Source organism: Bubalus kerabau, chromosome 2 (assembly GCF_029407905.1).
Source record: "Bubalus kerabau isolate K-KA32 ecotype Philippines breed swamp buffalo chromosome 2, PCC_UOA_SB_1v2, whole genome shotgun sequence".
Taxonomy (NCBI): domain Eukaryota; kingdom Metazoa; phylum Chordata; class Mammalia; order Artiodactyla; family Bovidae; genus Bubalus; species Bubalus kerabau.
In genome coordinates, this window is record NC_073625.1 from 134,084,679 (window position 1) to 134,105,194 (window position 20,516).

At 39.9% G+C, this 20,516-nt stretch overlaps 1 protein-coding gene and 1 pseudogene across 3 annotated transcripts in view; both read left to right on the forward strand.

Moving 5' to 3' along the window:
- Positions 1-932: 932 nt before the first annotated feature.
- Positions 933-2,768, forward strand: LOC129644910 (histone deacetylase 2-like; annotated as a pseudogene).
- Positions 2,769-18,831: 16,063 nt separating this feature from the next.
- GNB4 (G protein subunit beta 4) overlaps positions 18,832-20,516 on the forward strand; it is a 72,366-nt gene continuing 70,681 nt past the window's right edge. Inside the window, exon 1 of one of the 3 annotated variants that reach the window (XM_055568986.1) lies at positions 18,832-19,185. The gene's annotated coding sequence lies outside the window, so the exon portion shown is untranslated. The remainder of the gene's footprint in view (positions 19,186-20,516) is intronic. The other 2 variants (XM_055568989.1, XM_055568985.1) reach the window with 2 other exon arrangements.

Genomic DNA, 20,516 nt, shown 5'->3' on the forward strand with positions numbered 1-20,516 from the left:
TTAGCATATTGGGAGCTTTTCCCAAATCAAAAATAAAATTTTATTAGCTGCATATTAATTCATCATGTGGCTACATCATAATCTGATTAATCATTCCATTATTGTGTTGAATATTTAAGTGATGTATAATTTTCACTAAAAAAATAACAACACATACAAATTTTAAATCACTAATCTTTATGTGCATCTTGGAATATGTATTTTAGATAAATTCTTAGGAATGGTCAAAGATACTTGGTTTTCTTAATCCATATTGTTAAGTTGTCAGACAGAAAGGGTATACTAACAAATATCCACCTAAATCTGAAATTCTGCTAGCGGTGGTCTTTCCATTTGATTTCCTTGTAGTCTGTTTTCACGTGTTCAACCCATAGCTCTTTTATGTGAGACTAAAACTAATTCACCTGAAAAGGTCAGGTATGGATGACTAGAAAACAATTTCTAATTATTGGCTGCATTTCCTTGGCCTCAAAATAGTCAAGGTGGAAAAGATGCCATCACTTTCAGAATCTTCTTGCAACACATTAACATTCATATGGTTTTGCATTTTTCAAGCCCATGTTAGTCCAAATCATTATTGGACACTAAAGAACCCCAAATGACTAAGACTGGGGTAGAAAAAGAGGAAAAAAACCATCTCTTGATGTTAAGGATCAGTGCTTCTCAAACTTTATTGTACTTATGAGTTACCTGGGTTTTTTTTTTTTAAAGTATAATTGACATTCAATGTTACATTCATTTCAGATCTTCAACATGATTCAATATTTGTATAAATTGGGTCCGCGCTCTCGGCCCTTCGGCTGGGCGGTACCCAGCCCTCCCGGCACCCCCCTCCTCTCCTCCCTCCGGCCTGCCCTTCCCCGCGGGACTGCCACCGTCCACCTTCACCCCAGCCGGAGCCGCGGAGGCAGCAGTAGCAGCAGCAGCAAGAGGAGGAGCCGGAGGCAGCGGTGGCCGGGGAGCCCATGTCGTACAGTCAAGGAGGCGGCAAGAAGAAAGTCTGCTACTACTACGATGGTGATATTGGAAATTATTATTACGGACAGGGTCATCCCATGAAAACTCATAGGATCCGCATGACCCATAACTCGCTGCTAAATTATGGCTTATATAGAAAAATGGAGATATATAGGCCATGCTGAAGAAATGACAAAATATCATGGTGAGGAGTACATCAAATTTCTACGTTCAATAAGACCAGATAGCATGTCTGAGTATAGTAAGCAGATGCAGAGATTTAATGTCGGAGAGGACTGTCCAGTGTTTGATGGACTTTTTGAATTTTGTCAGCTTTCAACTGGTGGCTCAGTGGCTGGTGCTGTGAAATTAAACAGACAACAAACTGATATGGCTGTTAACTGGGCTGGAGGATTACATCATGCTAAGAAATCAGAAGCATCAGGATTCTGTTAATGATATTGTGCTTGCCATCCTTGAATTACTAAAGTATCATCAGAGAGTCTTATATATTGATATTGATAACCATCATGGTGATGGTGTTGAGGAGGCTTTTTATACAACAGATCGTGTAATGACTGTATCATTCCATAAGTATGGGGAATACTTTCCTGGAACAGGAGACTTAAGGGATATTGGTGCAGGAAAAGGCAAATACTATGCTGTCAATTTTCCAATGAGAGATGGTATAGATGATGAATCATATGGCCAGATATTTAAGCCTATTATTTCAAAAGTGATGGAGATTTATCAGCCTAGTGCTGTGGTGCTACAGTGTGGTGCAGACTCCCTATCTGGTGATAGACTTGGTTGTTTCAATTTGACAGTTAAAGGTCATGCTAAATGTGTAGAAGTTGTAAAAACTTTCAATTTACCATTACTGATGCTTGGGGGAGGTGGATACACAATCCGCAACGTTGCTTGGTGTTGGACATATGAGACTGCAGTTGCCCTTGATTGTGAGATTCCCAACGAATTGCCATATAATGATTATTTTGAGTATTTTGGACTGGACTTCAAACTGCATATTAGTCCTTCAAACATGACAAACCAGAACACTCCAGAATATATGGAAAAGATAAAACAGCGTTTATTTGAAAATTTACACATGTTGCCTCATGCACCTGGCGTCCAGATGCAAGCTATTCCAGAAGATGCAGTTCATGAAGATAGTGGAGATGAAGATGGAGAAGATCCAGACAAGAGAATTTCTATTCAAGCATCAGACAAACGAATACCTTGTAATGAAGAGTTCTCAGATCCTGAGGACGAAGGAGAAGGCAGTCGTAGAAATGTGACTGATCATAAGAAAGGAGCAAAAAAAGCTAGAATTGAAAAAGACAAGAAGGAAACGGAGGACAAAAAAGCAGATGTTAAGGAGGAAGATAAATCCAAGAATAATAGTGGTGAAAAAACAGATACCAAAGGAATCAAATCAGAACAGCTCAGCAATCCTTGACTTTGAGTCTCACCACTTTCAGAAACCATAAAAAAGTGAGAAAATATTGGGAAGAAAAATGCTTTTTCCTTTTGAAGACTTCTGGCTTCATTTTACTTCATTACTACTTTGGCATGGACTGTATTTATTTTCAAAATGGCTTTGTTTTTGTTTTTCTTGGCAAGTTTTATTGTGAGTTTTCTAATTATGAAGCAAAATTTCTTTTCTCCACCATGCTTTATGTGATAGTATTTAAAATTGATGTGTTATTATGTCAAAAAACTGATCTATTAAAGAAGTAATTTGCCTTTCTGAGCTGATTTTTCAATCTTTTGTAATTATCTTTATTAAAAAATTGTACTTCAAAAAAAAATTTGTATAAATTACAAAATGATTGCCACAATATGTCTAGTTAATAACCATCACCATTCTTAGCTACAGAAATCTTTTCTTGTAATAAGAACTTTTAAGATCTACTCTCTCAGCAACTTCAAATTTCTAAGTATTATTACTAACTCTACTTCTCATGCTGTACATACATCCTCATGACTTACCTTATAACTGTATTTTATGTCTTTTGACTCCCTTTGTCCATTTCAACCCCTATTCCACCCCGTCTCACACCTCTAGCAACCATCAGTTTGTGTTTGTGTAACTATGAGCTTAAATTTTGGCTTTTGTTTTTTAAGATTCCACATATAAGTGAAATCATATAGTATTTGTCTTTCTTTTTATGTCTTATTTCACTTAGCATAATACCCTCCAGTATTAGCAAATAGCAAGACTTCATTCTCTTTAATGGCTTAATAATATTTCATTATGTATACATACCACAGCTATACGTATGTGTATATGTATTTGTATATGCTACAACTTCTTTATCCGTTCATCCAGTAATGCACACGTAGGTTGTTTCCGTATCTTGGCTATTGTAGATAGTGCAGCAATAAACATGGGGTGCATATATTTTTCCTAATTACTTTTTCATTCACTTTGAGAAAATACCCAGAAGTGGAGTTGTTGGATCATACTGTGGCTCTATTTTTAATTTTTAGAGGAACCTCCATATGGTGGAGGCACCAATTTACATTCCCACTAACAGTGCACAAGAGTTCCCTTTTCTCTCCATCCTCGCCAACACTTGTTAATTTTTGTCTTTTTGATGATGGCCATTCTGACAGATGTCAGGTAATGTCTTACTGTGATTCATGATGTTTAGCAGCATCTCTTTATGTGCCTGTTGGCCATCTGTACGTCTTCTTTGGAAAAATGCTCGTTTTTAAATCAGATTTTATTTTTTGCTATTGAGTTGCATGAGTTCTTTATATACTTTGGCGATTAACCACTTATTAGTTATATGATTTGCAAATATTTTCTCCCATTCAGCAGGCTGTCTTTTCATTTTGTTGGTGTTTTCCTGGGAATCTTTTTAAAATGTAGATTCTGTTCTATAGGTTGAGGAGCAGGACTTGTAATTCTGTTACACTCTTTGAGGAACAAAATTATTGGACTATTAAGCAAGACCACGGTTTTGGATACCAGTTACATAATGGGCTTTTAATAAACACTTGACAAATGTTTAGGCTTGTTATTAGTACTAATAAGTACTAATTAATTCTTTTCCTCTCCTGCAGAAGCAATGGCAAATTTATTTCAGGAAACTGTCCTTAAAAATATGATAAATTTCTTCTGTTTTAGGAGACAAAATACATAATATTCCAATATATGCCAGATGGCACTATTTCTTTTCAACGTCTTATTTCTAAAAGACATAGTAGAGGAAGGACAGATTTAGAGAGAAGTGAGTTTTATATCTTTTTTATTTACAGGGGCTTCATTGCTTTGAGCAACGGCAGATAGTGCTCCCTGACTCAGTGAATGTAAAGACCACTAATAAAACTTCTTCAAGAAATCAAAAAAAAAAATCTATTCTTTTGTTTGTTTTATTTGTTTACGGCCTCGCCATGCAGCATGTGAGATCTTAGTTTCCCAACCAGAGATTGAACCTGCACTCCCTGCATTGGAAGTGACCATCAGAGAATCCCGCCCCCCCCCCTCCACCCCGTCAAAAAAAAATCTATTCTTATGCTATTTCTTTTCTCATCTAAACACCCTCAGTTATTTTTTTTCAAATCTCTTTAGACATTGTGCACAAACTTTCTGTCTCTTTTTATTCATGAGCCTATTTATTCTCTTTTATCTTTATCACTTTTTTTTTTCTTTTTTGGTGCTTACAAATGGGGTTGCGTTAGGTGCAAAGGATCTTCTTTTTACTTAAAATTATTTTGTGATAACTCAAAGCATGAGAGGGCAAGTGAATCAATGACTTTTCTGAAAGTGGGGGAAAAAAAGCTCAAAAGTGATAGAGGTACTATATGAACGTAGATTTTCCAACCTCAAAGCTCTTGTTCTCTCCAGTTCAGTTCAGTCACTCAGTCGTGTCCAACTCTTTGTGACCCCATGAATCGCAGCATGCCAGGCCTCCCTGTCCATCACCAACTCCCGGAGTTCACCCAGACTCACGTCCATTGAGTCAGTGATGCCATCCAGCCATCTCATCCTCTGTTGTCCCCTTCTCCGCCTGCCCCAAATCCCTCCTAGCATCAGGGTCTTTTCCAGTGAGTTTACTCTTCGCATGAGGTGGCCAAAGTACTGGACTTTCAGCTTTAGCATCATTCCTTCCAAAGAAATCCCAGGGCTCATCTCCTTCAGAATGGACTGGTTAGATCTCCTTGCAGTCCAAGGGACTCTCAAGAGTCTTCTCCAACACCACAGTTCAAAAGCATCAATTCTTCAGCACTCAGCCTTCTTCACAGTCCAACTCTCACATCCATACATGACCACAGGAAAAACCATAGCCTTGACTAGACTGACCTTTGTTGGCAGAGTAATGTCTCTGCTTTTGAATATGCTATCTAGGTTGGTCATAACTTTCCTTCCAAGGAGTAAGCGTCTTTTAATTTCATGGCTGCAATCACCATCTGCAGTGATTTTGGAGCCCAAAAAGATAAAGTCTGACACTGTTTCCACTGTTTCCCCATCTATTTCCCATGAAGTGATGGGACCAGATGCCATGATCTTAGTTTTCTGAATGTTGAGCTTTAAGCCAACTTTTTCACACTCCTCTTTCACTTTCTTCAAGAGGCTTTTTAGTTCCTCTTCACTTTCTGCCATAAGGGTGGTGTCATCTGCATATCTGAGGTTATTGATATTTCTCCTGGCAATCTTGATTTCAGCTTGTGCTTCTTCCAGCCCAGCGTTTCTCATGATGTACTCTGCACAGAAGTTAAATAAGCAGGGTGACAATATATAGCCTTGACATACTCCTTTTCCTATTTGGAACCAGTCTGTTGTTCCATGTCCAGTTCTAACTGTTGCTTCCTGACCTGCATACAGATTTCTCAAGAGGCAGGTCAGGTGGTCTGATATTCTCATCTCTTTCAGAATTTCCCACAGTTTATTGTGATCCACACAGTCACCTCCTCTCAAATCTGGGAGATAAGACAAGCACGCAGATTACAATAATTTAAGCTGAAGTGAGGCAGTAGTTACAGAAGTACACAAGAGCAGTATAAATCGAGGGCTGCAAAGATCAGAAACAAGGAGAGATTCGATTGGGAGGATCAGTTGTGGCTTTGTGGACAGGTTCTTCTATGAGGCACTCTAGTTCAAGAGAACAGCACAGGGAAAATGGGAAGCCCCTGGACCTCTTCTCAGAAGTAGGAAGAGGCAAGTTACAATGGAAAATACCACAGAGAAAAAGCTGGGACAGACAGGTTATGGCTAGATAATGTCAGGCTATGAGTGCCAGGTGTGACAAGAATGATTAATTCAGTAAACAATCAGAAAATGTTGTAGATTCTTATCCAAAAAGTTACTTAAGCAAAGTTGAACTTCAAAAAAAAATTAATTTAACAGTAGTATATTGGATGGATTGAAGCATGGAAACTCAGAAAACTCTGTTTGGTCCCCTGAGGGATACAAAGATGGTTCAGACTTGATCTGTATCTTTAAGAGTCTTATTTACACAATTAATTTTTAGAGAATTGCACAAATAACTTCAATAAAAGGAAGATTTTAATAAACATCACTAAAATGTACAAAATATACATAGTTGCAGATTGAAGAAGAAAAAGATCTGGAAATTGTCATGTTTTAGTTGGTCTAGTTAGACTTATTAGGCAATTATTGTCAATGTGGAAAAAGACACTAGGTCTGATTTCATGGAAAATAAATTGGGGATATTTAAACTTCATTGAAATTTGTATTTCAGCTCATATGTGGACCGAAACAATTAGCACACCATCCCCAAGCCAAGAAATTCCTTCCAACTACTAATACTTGAAATCATTTTGTTAAATTACATATTCATTAGGTATGCCAAAAGACAAAGTTAAGAGTTTGGTTTTTAAAATAAAGAAAAAAGAACAAATGTACAGTAAGTTTTATTTTTAGAGCTGCTGCTTTATCAACTAAACCAAGATGAAACAGTTACTCATAAGATGACAAAATTTCTTTTTTTTTTTTCCTCCTTAAATTCATTTCTGAGTTAATACAAATCTGACTCATTGTCACCAAAGAAGAGGAACCTTCTTGCAGAGGCTGTGCAGCTGCCCTGGGGTTGATCTCTACAGAAAATACATTTAAGTTTGGACATTGCTAATAATGTAAATACTAGTTAATTAAATTCTGGGTTTGGCTGTAAGTAAATCAGATTTTGAAAGAAATTGGTAAGTTGGAGTAGAATTTTCTTTAAGAGATGAGCCTTAAAAAATGAGACAGCCTACTTGTTACTTAGGAAGATGCAAATTCCAAATCACTGACTCATTTCCAATGAGAAAGTCCATGAAATTCTCATAAAGTAAGATGGAGCAGTACAAATATCTGTAATGAGCAATAATGCCACATTGCAGAAAAATTAGGATTAATGTCATCTTGATTCAAAGCTTTTAAGCCCGGAAATCCAAACAACAGAAGGGATAAAAGCTCAAATTCATTTCAGTTTAAAGCAAAACAGGAAGAGCAGTAAGTAGCTATCCTGATAAAGAGAGCAGGGACAAAAAGAGCAAAGAAATTGATGTTCTCAGATTGAAAGAATTTGTGACCTCTCTCGGATTTGGGTAAGTGTTGGGGCAAGTCAAGTTGGATGAGGGTGGAGCAGTTAAATTCTCTACCTGCCTGGTTTTTATTTATGTAATACAACTGAAGAGATAGAAAAACCTCTGAGACATTCATTAACCAGAGGTTTTGCTCCTAATTTAGAAAGAAATACAATGTCCAAAATGAAACCTAAGTGAAAGTAGTTGTGTTACTGTTGGAGAGTCAGCTTCAAAGAGCAGGGATGGGAACACATCCAAGCATCAAGTCAGAAAGTTCTGGCTCCATTTGAAAACTCTACCATGTTTTAGGCATTTGATTTGATACAGGAGAGTCTCCAGGGCCAGGATATTGCTGAGGGAAGGGCATGTTTTGAAGCTATATTTGCATAAAATTTGCATAGCCCTTTCCTTTGGTAGTATAGTTACTGGGGAAGCTAGGATGGCTGTTGGAGATAGAGGATATTGTTGCTCAGTTGCTAAGTCATGTCTGACTCTTTGTGACCCCACGGATTGCAGCACACCAGGCTTCACTGTCCTTCTCTATCTCCCAGAATTTGCTTAAACTCAGGTCCGTTGAGTTGCTGATGTCATCCAACTATCTCATCCTCTGTTGCCCCCTTCTCCTCCTGCCCTCAGTCTTTCCCAGCATCAGGGTCTTTTCCAATCAGTTGGCTCTTCACATCAGGTGGCCAAACTATGGGAGCTTCAACTTCAGCATCAATCCTTCCAATTAATATTCAGTGTTGATTTCCTTTATGATTGACTGGTTTGATCTCTTTGCTGTCCAAGAGATTCTCAAGAGTTTTCTCCAGCACCACAATTCAAAAGCATCAATTTTTTAGCACTCAGCCTTCTTTATGGTCCAACTTTCACATCTGTTCATGACTACTGGAAAAACCATAGCTTGGAATATATGGACCTTTATTGGCAAAGTAATGTCTCTGCTTTCTAATATGCTATTTAGTTTTGATAAGAAGGATAAGAAGAAGATAAAAAGGATGGGAGCCTGAATCTTTTATGCTCATCCCCTGGCACTACCTTAGGACCTTGAGCAATATTCTACTCTCTCTGAATCTAAATCTCCTTTTCACAATAGGAATAATAGTATCTCCTTATAAGTTGTAGGTAGTAAATGAGGTAAATGATGTGAAGTGCTGACTCCTAAATATTCAATAAATGTATATAAACCTAAAAGGTACTGAAAGGGAAATACTACTATATTAGGATTTCTGTTGTAAAGAAGATTGTTTCTATTAGGAAAAAATATTAACTCTGCTGCATTTCTAGAGCATTTTCCGTTCAGTTCAGTTGCTCAGTCATGTGCGACTCTGTGACCCTATGGACTGCAGCACTCCAGGCTTCCCTGTCCATCACTAACTCCAGAAGCTTGCTCAAACACATATCCATCAAGCCGGTGATGCCATTCAACCATCTCATCCTCTGTCATCGCCTTCTCCCCCTGCCTTCAATCTAGACCATTAAATCTAGAGCATTATAGATATTTATTTTCAGTCCTATGCGTTGGTTTTCCCCCTAGAGGTACTGTAAAGAAGAGAAAAGCAGTTCTGTTTTTTAACAATGCTGGTTATGTTTAAATCAGCATTACCTCACTAATATTCTTGCATCAGCATAAAGGGCTGGGCTTTCCCACAGAACACTTAAAAAAAAGTGACGATATCACACCCATTAGTGTGCTCAGCACAAACTCTGAGAACAGAAGCTGGCTTCTGCCAAGTGATCTTCTCCCATTCTTGTCCCCTGAAGAAAGTGCATTGCTCCAGAAACCCTTATTCACTGCTGCCATTTGGATAACAGAATGTGGGAGCAGCCCCCCTCCATCCCCATATCACATTAAGAACTAAAATGATGGGACTTCTCTGGCAGTCCAAGAGTTAGGACTCTGGGCTTCCACTGCAAAGTGAGTGGGTTCCATCCCTGGTCTGTGGAACCTAGATCCCACATGCTGAGCAGCCAAAAAAAAAAAACAAAACTAAAATGACAACAGAAGGAGATGGTAGCTACCTTCACAGCCACCACTGTGAAGATAGCTCAGAGCTCACAGGTTGTGAAGGAAAAGTGTAAAACTGTCCCAAGCCTTAGAACTTATGCTCTGCTTCCACACCAGTTTAACTACCTTACTTGCCAGAAGACTCTGCTCCTAGAATCATTAATATTGAATCAAGCATTTTGCTAGCCTGATTCTATTTATTCCTAAATAGCTTTGAAGTTATCTTTTTTTCTGAGAACTTATCAAATACTCACAGATAAATGAATGAAACTCCCAGCAAACTCTCCTTAGAGCTCTACATTCTTTCATTCATTGAACAAACACTAGGGATCCCTACATGTTGGTGCTGTCCTAAGATTAAAGATATAGTGATAAGACAGGAGCCCTAGACGTAAGAATTTGGTATGGAATAGTCATGTAATTGTAAACCTCTAGACCATACAAAATAATATATTATGCTCTGTATACTGTAATTATGGGCATAATTATAGAAGAAGGAAGTTATGTAGAATGTAACTTGAATATATTATACTCTTGACCTAAACTGAATTTGCTATCATTAACGATTTCATTTAACTTTCTTAGAATTTATATGGGCTTTCAAAAACATTATTTAGATATTCTGGTCCACTTAGAAAATATGACTGAGACAGAACAAATAAACCTTTTTCTCTTAATCCTTGGAGCAAGCAGAAGCTTTTAAAATCATTCCCTTAACCTTAGAGGTTTGTTCTAAAGAGCAGGTTTGTTAATGTTGTTGTTACTGAGAATGCTGTCTCTTCAACAGTTAAATAAAAATGTTTAGAGTAGTAGCTGATTTATATATCTCCTTTCTTTTTTTTTTTTTTAACTTCATAAGTAGAGTTTGAAGTCCAGGGTAGGTGACTTGGTATCAGACAAAAGCAACTGTTTTTTTCAGGAACTATTAATGTTATTAAATTATTCTTTCTCAGCTTTCATTTACTGAAGGGAAGTGACATATTGTTGACAGCTATCAGAGCTCTTCATGCTTTATTGAAAAGTCTTTGAAAAATTACCATATCATTAATCTTAAATCTCAAAAATGTTTCAAAAACCTCTCAGAGAATTGGTAAGATAGACATGAGATGATATTATTATTTCCAAGTAGAATTACTGGGAACGTAGTTGGTCTATATCCGCAAAGGAGATATTTCTCAGCTGGATACCGGCTGGTTTTGGATTTGTTGAGCTGCCCAGGAGGGTGATCCAAGAGCCTGGGGAGAGTGTCTAGGATACATTGCATGGTATTTCACGGTGGTATTCCAGGCACAGAGAATCAAGGACAGACTCCTCAAATTCTTGTTTCTTGAGAAATACAGAAGAAAGGACAGAGGAGACAGTTTTGGGAACAGCACTGAGAAAAATAAGAAGGCAAAGAACCTTCTTTCAGAAGAACAAAAGGACTAGATTGAGAGAAAAATAAAGAAGTAAAAGATGAACCTGGGAAAGTAGGTTGGAGTCAGATTATGTAAGGCCTTGCAAGGCAGATATATTCAATTCAGTAAGTAATTGGAAAGTGCTGCAGGTTCTCTGAGCCAAGAATGAATCTAATCAGTACTGTGTTATAGGAAAACTTATTTGACAGAAATGCATGGACTGGATCAAGGTAGGGAAAGGCAGGAGATAACATGTACGTATGACACTGAAGAATTTACAATAATAAACTGCTATGATGAGGTACTGCTGCTGCTGCTGCTGCTAAGTCACTTCAGTTGTGTCCAACTCTGTGCGACCCCATAGACGGCAGCCCATGAGGCTCCCCCGTCCCTGGGATTCTCCAAGCAAGAACACTGGAGTGGGTTGTCATTTCCTTCTCCAATGCATGAATGTGAAAAGTGAAAGTGAAGATGCTCAGTCGTATCCGACTCTTCGCAACCCCATGGACTGCAGCCTACCAGGCTCCTCCGTCCATGGGATTTTCCAGGCAAGAGTACTGGAGTGGGTTGCCATTGCCTTCTCCGTGATGAGGTACTACTACATACCTATTTGAAAGGCTGAAATTAAAAAAACAAACACTGACAATATCAAGTGCTGAGAAGGACTCAGAGCAACTCGAACTCCCCATACATTGCTGGTGAGAATGAAAAATGGACCAGCCACTCCAGAAAATGATTTGGCAGTTTCTCATACACTAACCATGTAATACAACAATCCCACTCATGGTTATCTGCTCTAGAAAAACGAAAACATAAGTTAACATAAACACTGCCATTTGGATAGTACATAAGTATTTATAGAAATTCTGTTAATAATTTCCCCAAATTGGAAAACATTCCAAATGTCATTGACTGGGTGAATAGGTAAGCAAACTGTGGTACTTCCATACCATGGACTACTACACAGTAGTAAGATGGAACAAGGCATTAGGCTGAGTGAAAGAAGCTAGTCTCAAAAGGTTTCATACAGTATGATTCCTTTTATATATTAATAACATTCTCGAAAAGACAAGGCTGTAGGGATGGAAGACAGACCAATGGTTTTTAGGAGTTAGGGAGGGAGGGAAGATAATAGTAATAATAATAATAAAAGGATGGCATGAGGAAATTGGAGAGGATGATAGAACTGTTCTGTATCCTGATTGTAGTTATGGTTACAGGAATCTGTACATGCTTTTAAAATCATAGAACCACATACCAAAAGAAAAAGATCAATTTCACAACATGATAATTTTTTAAAAAAAGTTTTTAAGCGCAAAAACCAGACTAGCATAGAAAGCAAGACATTTTCCATTGTTTAAAATATCTATTAGATATTAGCATAAATAAACAAAAGCAATGTTAAACAGGAAAAAGGAATGGAAAAGTAGAATTTTAGATTTTTAGATTCACACCTTAATCCAGGGTCAGAAAATATGCTCACGGCAGATTGTATTTTCAAGAATGGCTGCAACAATAGGTGTCAACCTACATGCTCTTCTAGAACTTTGCTATTCTTCCATCAAGAGGTTTATGTCCCTATATACAATGGATGTTACTCAGCCATAAAAAGAACAAAATGACATTTGCAACAACATGGATGCAAGCATAAATTATCATATCAAATGAAGTAAATCAGAAAGAGAAAGACAAATGCCATATGATATCACTTATAAGTGGAATCTAAAATATGGCAGAAATGAATCTATCTACAAGATGGAAACTGACTCATAGACATACAGAACAGACTTGTGTTTGCCAAGGGGAGCTGGAGAAGAGGGATAGACTGGGAGCTTGGGATTGGTAGATGCAAGTTATTGCATTTATACTGGATAAACAACAAAGTCCTAATGTATAGCCCAGGGAACTATATTCAATTTCTTATGATAAACCAGAATGAAAAAGGATATAAAAAAGAATGTGTATATGTAAATAACTGAGTCACTTTGTGGTAAAGCAGAGATTGGCACAAAATTGTAAATCAACTATACTTCAATCAAAAAAATTTTTTTTCTTAAAAAGAGATCTATGTTCCTATGACTTGAATTTGTGACTACTTAGACCAAGAGAGAATGCTGAAAGCTATAGTATGTGCTTCCCAAAGTTAAGTCATAAAAATGCAATGCATTTCCTCATTCTCTTAGAAGACTTGCTCTTGGAACCCAGCCACTGTAGCATAAGGAATTCCAAGTAGCCCACAGAAAGGCCTAACTTTAGAGGAACAAAGACCCTGGCTGATCTTATAACCAACAGCTAGCTCAATAGTGCCAGCCATATCACACAGCCATCTTGAACATAGAGTCAAACTAACTGACACTGTCCAGAACAGAGCAGAGAGTGTCAGCAGAGCCCTGCCTAAGTAGGCTTTTGTGAGCAACATAAACAATTGCTGTTGTGCTAATCCACTAAGTTTGGAGAAGGTCGCTTCAGTTGTGTCCAACTCTGCGACCCCATAGACTGTAGCCCACCAGGCTCCTCTGTCCACAGGATTCCCCAGGCAAGAATAGTGGAGTGTGTTGCCATGCCCGTCTCCAGGGGATCTTTTGGACCCAGGGATCAAACTCACATCTCTAAATCTCCTGCATTGGCAGGCGGGTTCTTTAACCACTAGTACCACCTGGGATGTCCCCCACTAGTGCTACCTGGGAAGCCCCTGATACAATGCTTTTTCTCACTTATAAGCCAGTAGATCAGAGTGCCTTCCTGGTGTGTGGTACAGGTTTCCTCCACTATTCAAAAGCAGAACCTTCTTAGGAAACCATTTTTAAGCCAAAATGGTCTAAAGTGAAGAAGTAATTATGTTAGGACCAATATGGCTAATGGAAGTACAAAATAAACCAAGATAAAGCCCAGATGTTCACAGACACAGTTCAAAGCTATGGAGGCTGGATGCTGAGATGCTGAGTGTATTTCTCAGGAAAGGAGCTGGGTGGTGCCGCGCTCCCTGCTGCTCTGGGTGTGCACTCCCTCTGCCAGGGCTGTTGGAAAACAAATGCTGAATGCTATTTTCGCCTTTTCCCTTTTTTTCCCATAAAAGCAAAACTCCTTCTTGGATTTTTTTCAGTTAGTAAAAAAACAGATTCTAATATACGTCTTTCATAAATGCAAAGTGGTATTAACTATTGGAAAGGTTGGGGGATACCTGTATTCAGAAGAATTTGGGGGATGGTAATGAGGCTTAGAGGGAAAGAGTCCTTTTCTGATTTATGAAGTTATACGTTGGGCGCAGTACTGAGTGATGGCATCACTGCTATTTGCCAATCCTGTTAAGATCCAGCACTCCCATTTTGTATATGGAAGAAGACAGAATGCAGGCAGGTTATGATCTGCTCACACAGATATTTAGTACAAGAGCCAAAGCTCTAAATCAGGTCTTCTGATGTGCAGTTTAGTATTCTTTCCACTTTGCCTGTCCATTTTCAATAACAGATTCCAGAGACATGAACCATAGGACCTAGTGCAGCAAATATATGTTTGGGTGATTCTGTTTCGCCTCCTATGCCTGAGACAGACATCATTAATCAAGTACAGTGACTAAGGTCACTGATGTTCATATAGACAATAGACCCAAATTGCCATTAGAGAACCTAAGAAGAAAGATGCAACAGCTTTAACTTATTTGTATTAGGAGAACAGATCAGAAGAACACAGTAAAGGTGGGCTCAAAATACAAACTGTAAAAAGAGCTGATATCAAAATGCAATGTGTGTGAGCAAGAGGGAAGGGTTTGGATATGACTGCCCAGGATTATGGATGTATAAGACAACACAAACTTACTTCTTAGAGTCTACTAAGGATTTGCTTCTTACATCCTTAAGGAACTCTGCTGCAAATCCTATTAAACAATTTCCATTAACATTTTTGAACTATTTAGTTGTAGTTAGAAGAAAACCTGTTACTTTAGTTCTATAAAGTATATGCCATGTATAGAACTTGGTGTCATCCTACATACAATAGATTGGAATGTATACAACACTTACAACGGTTCTGTACTGGGATATTGTACACTTTGACTGTTGTGTTCTTCATAATGTACTTGGTGTCTGACAGCAAAGTAGGCTCAGAAAAAAAAAAAAAAAAAAACTAGACTATTTCTAAAAGGCAGAGGAACCAGAGATCAAATTGCCAACATCCATTGGATCACTGAAAAAGCAAGAGAGTTCCAGAAAAATATCTATTTCTGCTTTATTGACTATGCCAAAGCCTTTGACTGTGTGGATCACAATAAACTGTGGAAAATTCTGAAAGAGATGGGAATACCAGACCACCTGACCTGCCTCTTGAGAAACCTGTATGCAAGTCAGGAAGCAACAGTTAGAACTGGACATGGAACAGCAGACTGGTTCCAAATAGGAAAAGGAGTACGTCAAGGCTATATATTGTCACCCTGCTTATTAAACTTAGATGCAGAGTACATCATGAGAAACGCTGGGCTGGAAGAAGCACAAGCTGGAATCAAGATTGCCGGGAGAAATATCAATAACCTCAGATCTGCAGAGGACACCACCCTTATGGCAGAAAGTGAAGAAGAACTAATGAGCCTCTTGAGGAAAGTGAGAGTGAAAAAGTTGGCTTAAAGCTCAACATTCAGAAAACTAAGATCATGGCATCCGATCCCATCACTTCATGGCAAATAGATGGGGAAACAGTGGAAACAATGGCTGACTTTATTTTTGGGGGCTCCAAAATTACTGCAGATGGTGATTGCAGCCATGAAATTAAAAGACACTTACTCCTTGGAAGGAAAGTTATGACCAACCTAGACAGCATATTAAAAAGCAGAAACATTACTTCGTCAACAAAGGTCCGTCTAGTCAAGGCTATGGTTTTTCCAGTGGTCATGTATGGATGTGAGAGTTGGACTATAAAGAAAGCTGAGCACCAAAGAATAGATGCTTTTGAACTGTGGTATTGGAGAAGACTCTTGAGAGTCCTTTGGACTGCAAGGAGAGCCAACCAGTCCATCCTAAAGGAAATCAGTCCTGGGTGTTCACTGGAAGGACTGACGTTAAAGCTGAAACTCCAGTACTCTGGCCACCTGATGCTAAGAGCTGACTCATCTGAAAAGACCCTGATGCTGGGAAAGATTGAAGGCACAAGGAGAAGGGGATGACAGAGTATGAGATGCTTGGATGGCATCACCGACTCAATGGACACGAGTTTGAGTAAGCTCCGGGAGTTGGTGATGGACAGGGAGGCCTGGAGTGCTGCAGTTCATGGGGTTGCAAAGAGTCGGACACGACTGAGTGACTGAACTGAACTGAACGAGGGTATGATTTAAAAGCCGAGGTTATGAACCTATGCACTGTGGATTCTACCATAGCTTGCTGAGAATGGGTTTCAGATTCATCCAATATAGAACCAACAACAGAGCTTCTTTGAACTTGGTTATAAGTGAGCAAAACACTCTGCAGAAGCAACGACAGCTGAACTCCCAGAAAAATAGTGATCACTCTTCTCCTTTCTATGATTCTGAGTAGGGGCCTGAGGGAGGTAGGTATGAAGGTTGAGTAAAAGAAGTAGCCAGGTGCCCTTATTTATTCATTTGTTCACCGCATACTTAAGAATCTACAAGGTATTCTGTTAAACATTACAAAGAACACAAGGATGAAACAGACAGGAATTTTGTCTTCCAAGGTTCTCTAGGGGAGACACCCCCCTCCATCCTCTTTTAATAGAATAGGATTTGCCAACATGGGCTTAATGAGTTAGAAATCTAAATACCAGCCAGTGGCATCCAAACACAAGAACATTGGATTTAATTATTAGAAGCAGGCAGGATACATCATTACACAATAGTCTACACAAATCCACAGGCTTGAAGAATATTAAAACTACCTACCTTTCTTTCTCTCTCTCTTCCTTCTCTCTCTCTCTTCCTTCTTTCTCTCTTTCTTTCCTTCACTCTCTGTCTTTCTACATGGATTATATTATCATGTGAAAGATTACTAATTGCTGGATCAGTTAGATGTATCGCTGTGTTTTTAGAAAATTATTCCTGCTAAAGAAATTCTTTTCAACATCTCCACTTTCAGATTTGTAATACAGGCTTGTCGTTTAACAAGTAAGTGTTCTTTTCAGGGAAATGTGCAGCAGATGTGGCAAAACAGAATTATAATATTCTTGGACGTGGACTAGTTTGGATAATAATTAAACTTTGCTTTTTTGTACTTGGACTTTATTCTTTCAGTAATTTCTCGGTCCACATCAAATTTTCAGGAAGGTTGAAGTGATCATTTTGTGTAATTTATTCATAAATCTTCAAATAATGGGAAATAAAATTCTTGTAACATTTTTTTCAGGTTTTTGTGTTTAGGAGCTGTTGATTTATATTTCCCCTAATCTTTCCTGGAAGAGAATAACTCAATATTTTCCATTGGGTTTTCCTAAATACCAGTAACTTGCTTTTCAACTGATAATCTTAACCCAATAATCTCTCAAAGAACTATAATATTTGTTAAGTGCCAGTGCATAAGCAGGGGACAGAAAAGAATCTGAACGATTCTCCTCCCTCAGGAGTCGATCCAATCTGGATTCCATATAAAGTCTGTGACACTGTGTAATTCTATATAAATTACTTAATCTCATTGAGCCTTATTTTTTTTTTTTTGATCTGTAAAACAGAGATAGACTGCACACTGAAAAATTAGTATGAGAATTAAGTACAGTGTAAGAAAGCAGGGAGCCTGGTACATAACAGGAGTTCCTTAAATAATAATTTCCCTTTGCTTCCTCTTAAACATGACAATTATAATGCTCAGGATTTGATTAATAAAACATAAATAGTTATGGCTGCAAACTATTCAGGTCCCAATCAACTTTTCAGACACATATATGTAGAAGATTTGGCATGTCTCCTCCTTTTTCTTAATGGAAACAAGCACCCCACATTAAGGAAAATAAAAATCTGCTGGTGGTGAAGGGGGGGGAACCACCTATAATTTCATCGTCCTAGCACCACAGCTGTTTCCATTTTTGTCATGGTCTGGCTTTTCCACAAAACGGTCACATCTTCTCCACTGCTGCAGTCAGGGTGTGCTCATCATGAAGGTACTAAAAATTTTATTTCAGGGAGCTGCTGAAGAAGAAATCGAAGGCTGCGGAGGTGTTAAAGTTCTCTCATGATATTGTTCGAACGTTTCTTCACAGAAACTCCACAAAGAACTCCTCTGCAGTTTTCGCTACCCGGGGCTGTTTCTTTAAATTGTTTGACGTCAGAGAAGGAATGCTATAGCAACAGTCTGTCAAACTGGATTTAACTCAGAAGAAAGATGGGGGTGGGGGGAGAGGAAAATTGCTCCCGGGCGGTACTGACTTCAGAGGAAGCAAACTGGGTAGATGCATTCATTTTATGACATTTTAAACATAAAACAGCCCTAGAAATCTGGAAAAAGTCGGTTCCATGTGATGTTTAGCTCATGCAGAGATGAGAGAATTGACAGGGTTATCTGGAAGGCCCGGTTTCATCAGCGACAGCAGTAACAATGACTTCCAAGCGTTGATCATTTATTCAGAGGCAGGCTCTGTGCAAACGTTACCTCATTAAAAAATTTCGCACCTTCATGAGGTAGGTACACTAGCCCTACTTTGCCCACGATGAAACAGTCCATGAGACGGTACACGGTCACACAACTAGCGACGATAGAGCTGGGATCCCAAGGCAATTTTGGAAGTCTCGGGGCTTCAGTTCACAGAATGTGAAACCTAAATGGGACCTTGAGGTCTCCTAAGTCAGCCCCTCTATCCAGCCCACGAGCAAGCTGAGGCCTGCGCGGTGGCAGGAAGGAAACCGGCCACACCACTTGGGCACTCCTCAGAAGTGTGCTCCGGAGTCCAGGCGCCGCACCAAGAAAACGAAACTGCCCGGGGAATTAATGTTTTTCTTCTCCTTCTAGCAGGAAACGAGAGAAAAAATAGGAAGCAAAAGCTGCACGCCGCGCCAGCAGCTTTCGCCCCCCGACCCCGGACGCGCAAGCTCCAGGATCTGCGCGCGCCCGCGGCGCGTCCCCGCAGAGTCCGCGCGCCTCGTGCCTCGTGCCTTGCGCCTCGAGCCACGTCCCCGCCCCGGCCTCGCGCGCCGCGGAGTTGGCTGCTGGGCGGCGCGGGCCTGGGTGTGGTCGGCGGATCTTCGCGGCGCTGGTCTCCGCGGTGCACTGCGCTCTGCACGCTGGCTTCGCGCGCCAGGGGCTGCTGAGCGCCCAGCCGACCACCGCACCCCCAGTCCACGCGGGCCCCAGCTCCCTCCAGGTAGGCGGCGGCCGCGCAAGCAGCGGCTCGTCGGTGCGCCCCGCGGGGGCAGGAGGCGCCGCGGATCCGCCCTGGCGGAACACGGCCCGGGAGGCGGCGCGGGGCCATCCGGGCGGGACCCGGCTGAGGAAGGCGGCTCGGGGTCGGCGAGGTCCCTCCTTACTCGAAGACTGGGGACTCGGGGAGGCGGACCTTGCCTGGGAGGGACGGGGCGGGTGCGCCTCGATGGCACTCCGCTGGGGTGCGGGGACCGCCGCTCGGCCGCCGCTTCGGGCACTTCCTGGGCGGCTCGGACCTCTGGCTCTGGGCAGCGAGGGGGCGGTCAGTGGTCCTTGGCCTCCAGACCCCTAGTTCCTCTCCGCGCCCGGAGGCTCCTCCGGGGTACTGGAACGCGAGCTCTTGTTTGTCCCGAGAATAGCGGTTATTCAGGGCTGCCCAGAAGGGTTATTGGTGGTGAGCGCTGGGAGAGATAAAAGTTCTCTACCGAGCGCTAAAAATGAGTCCAGTGGTTTCATGTTAGATTTATTTTGAAAAGGATGTGATGCTCAGTATTTGGTGGAGGTGGAGTTTAAGGATTTTGAATACTTGTAAGTTCAGTTACATGACAAAATGTTTTTTTCCTTTTCTCTCCGTAGTCTTTTTCTGCTTCAAAACACAAATGATTGCCTTGTTAGTTTTATTATTATTTGGTAGAGGAAGATAGAATTTCCCAAAGTTTAAGAACAGACTTTCATTTGTTTATGGAAGCAGTGCTTTGTTATTTTTCCTCTCTCTCTCTTTCCCTTTTTTCCCCCACTCCTTCCTTTTCTCTTAGTACAGGGTGTGGATGCGTCTTTCTCCCTCCACAAGCAAAATAGCTCTGTCTGTGGATTAGCACCCTACTGGAAAGTTTTCTAAGACATTCGGGATTGCATTGTTGATGCATTCTAATCATCTTAGTATTGCAAACTGAGATTGTGACCTTTAAGCGCATCTTCTAGAACAGAAATAGACCACACGCCGATTATTTAAGATGAAAGAGAAGTCATTACTAGTTGTCAAGGAAAACGACGGTCTATAGGATAAAATTGTATGCTTTGAGTCTCATTGCCATTGCACATATTAAGACTTATGTGTGGGGCTTTGGGGTTATTATTACTGATTCTAGGCTCTGAAAGTTTATTGTATTTTTCAGTATTTAATTAAAGGTCATTTAAGACTTTCCATGTTACATTTTGGTTTGTAGATTAATTTGAAAATAAAATAGAAACTTGAAATACTGTTTTATTCAGTGTCCTTAATTCTCTTGTGTGTATATGAATTTATAAAATTATAAGATTGGATAATATTGC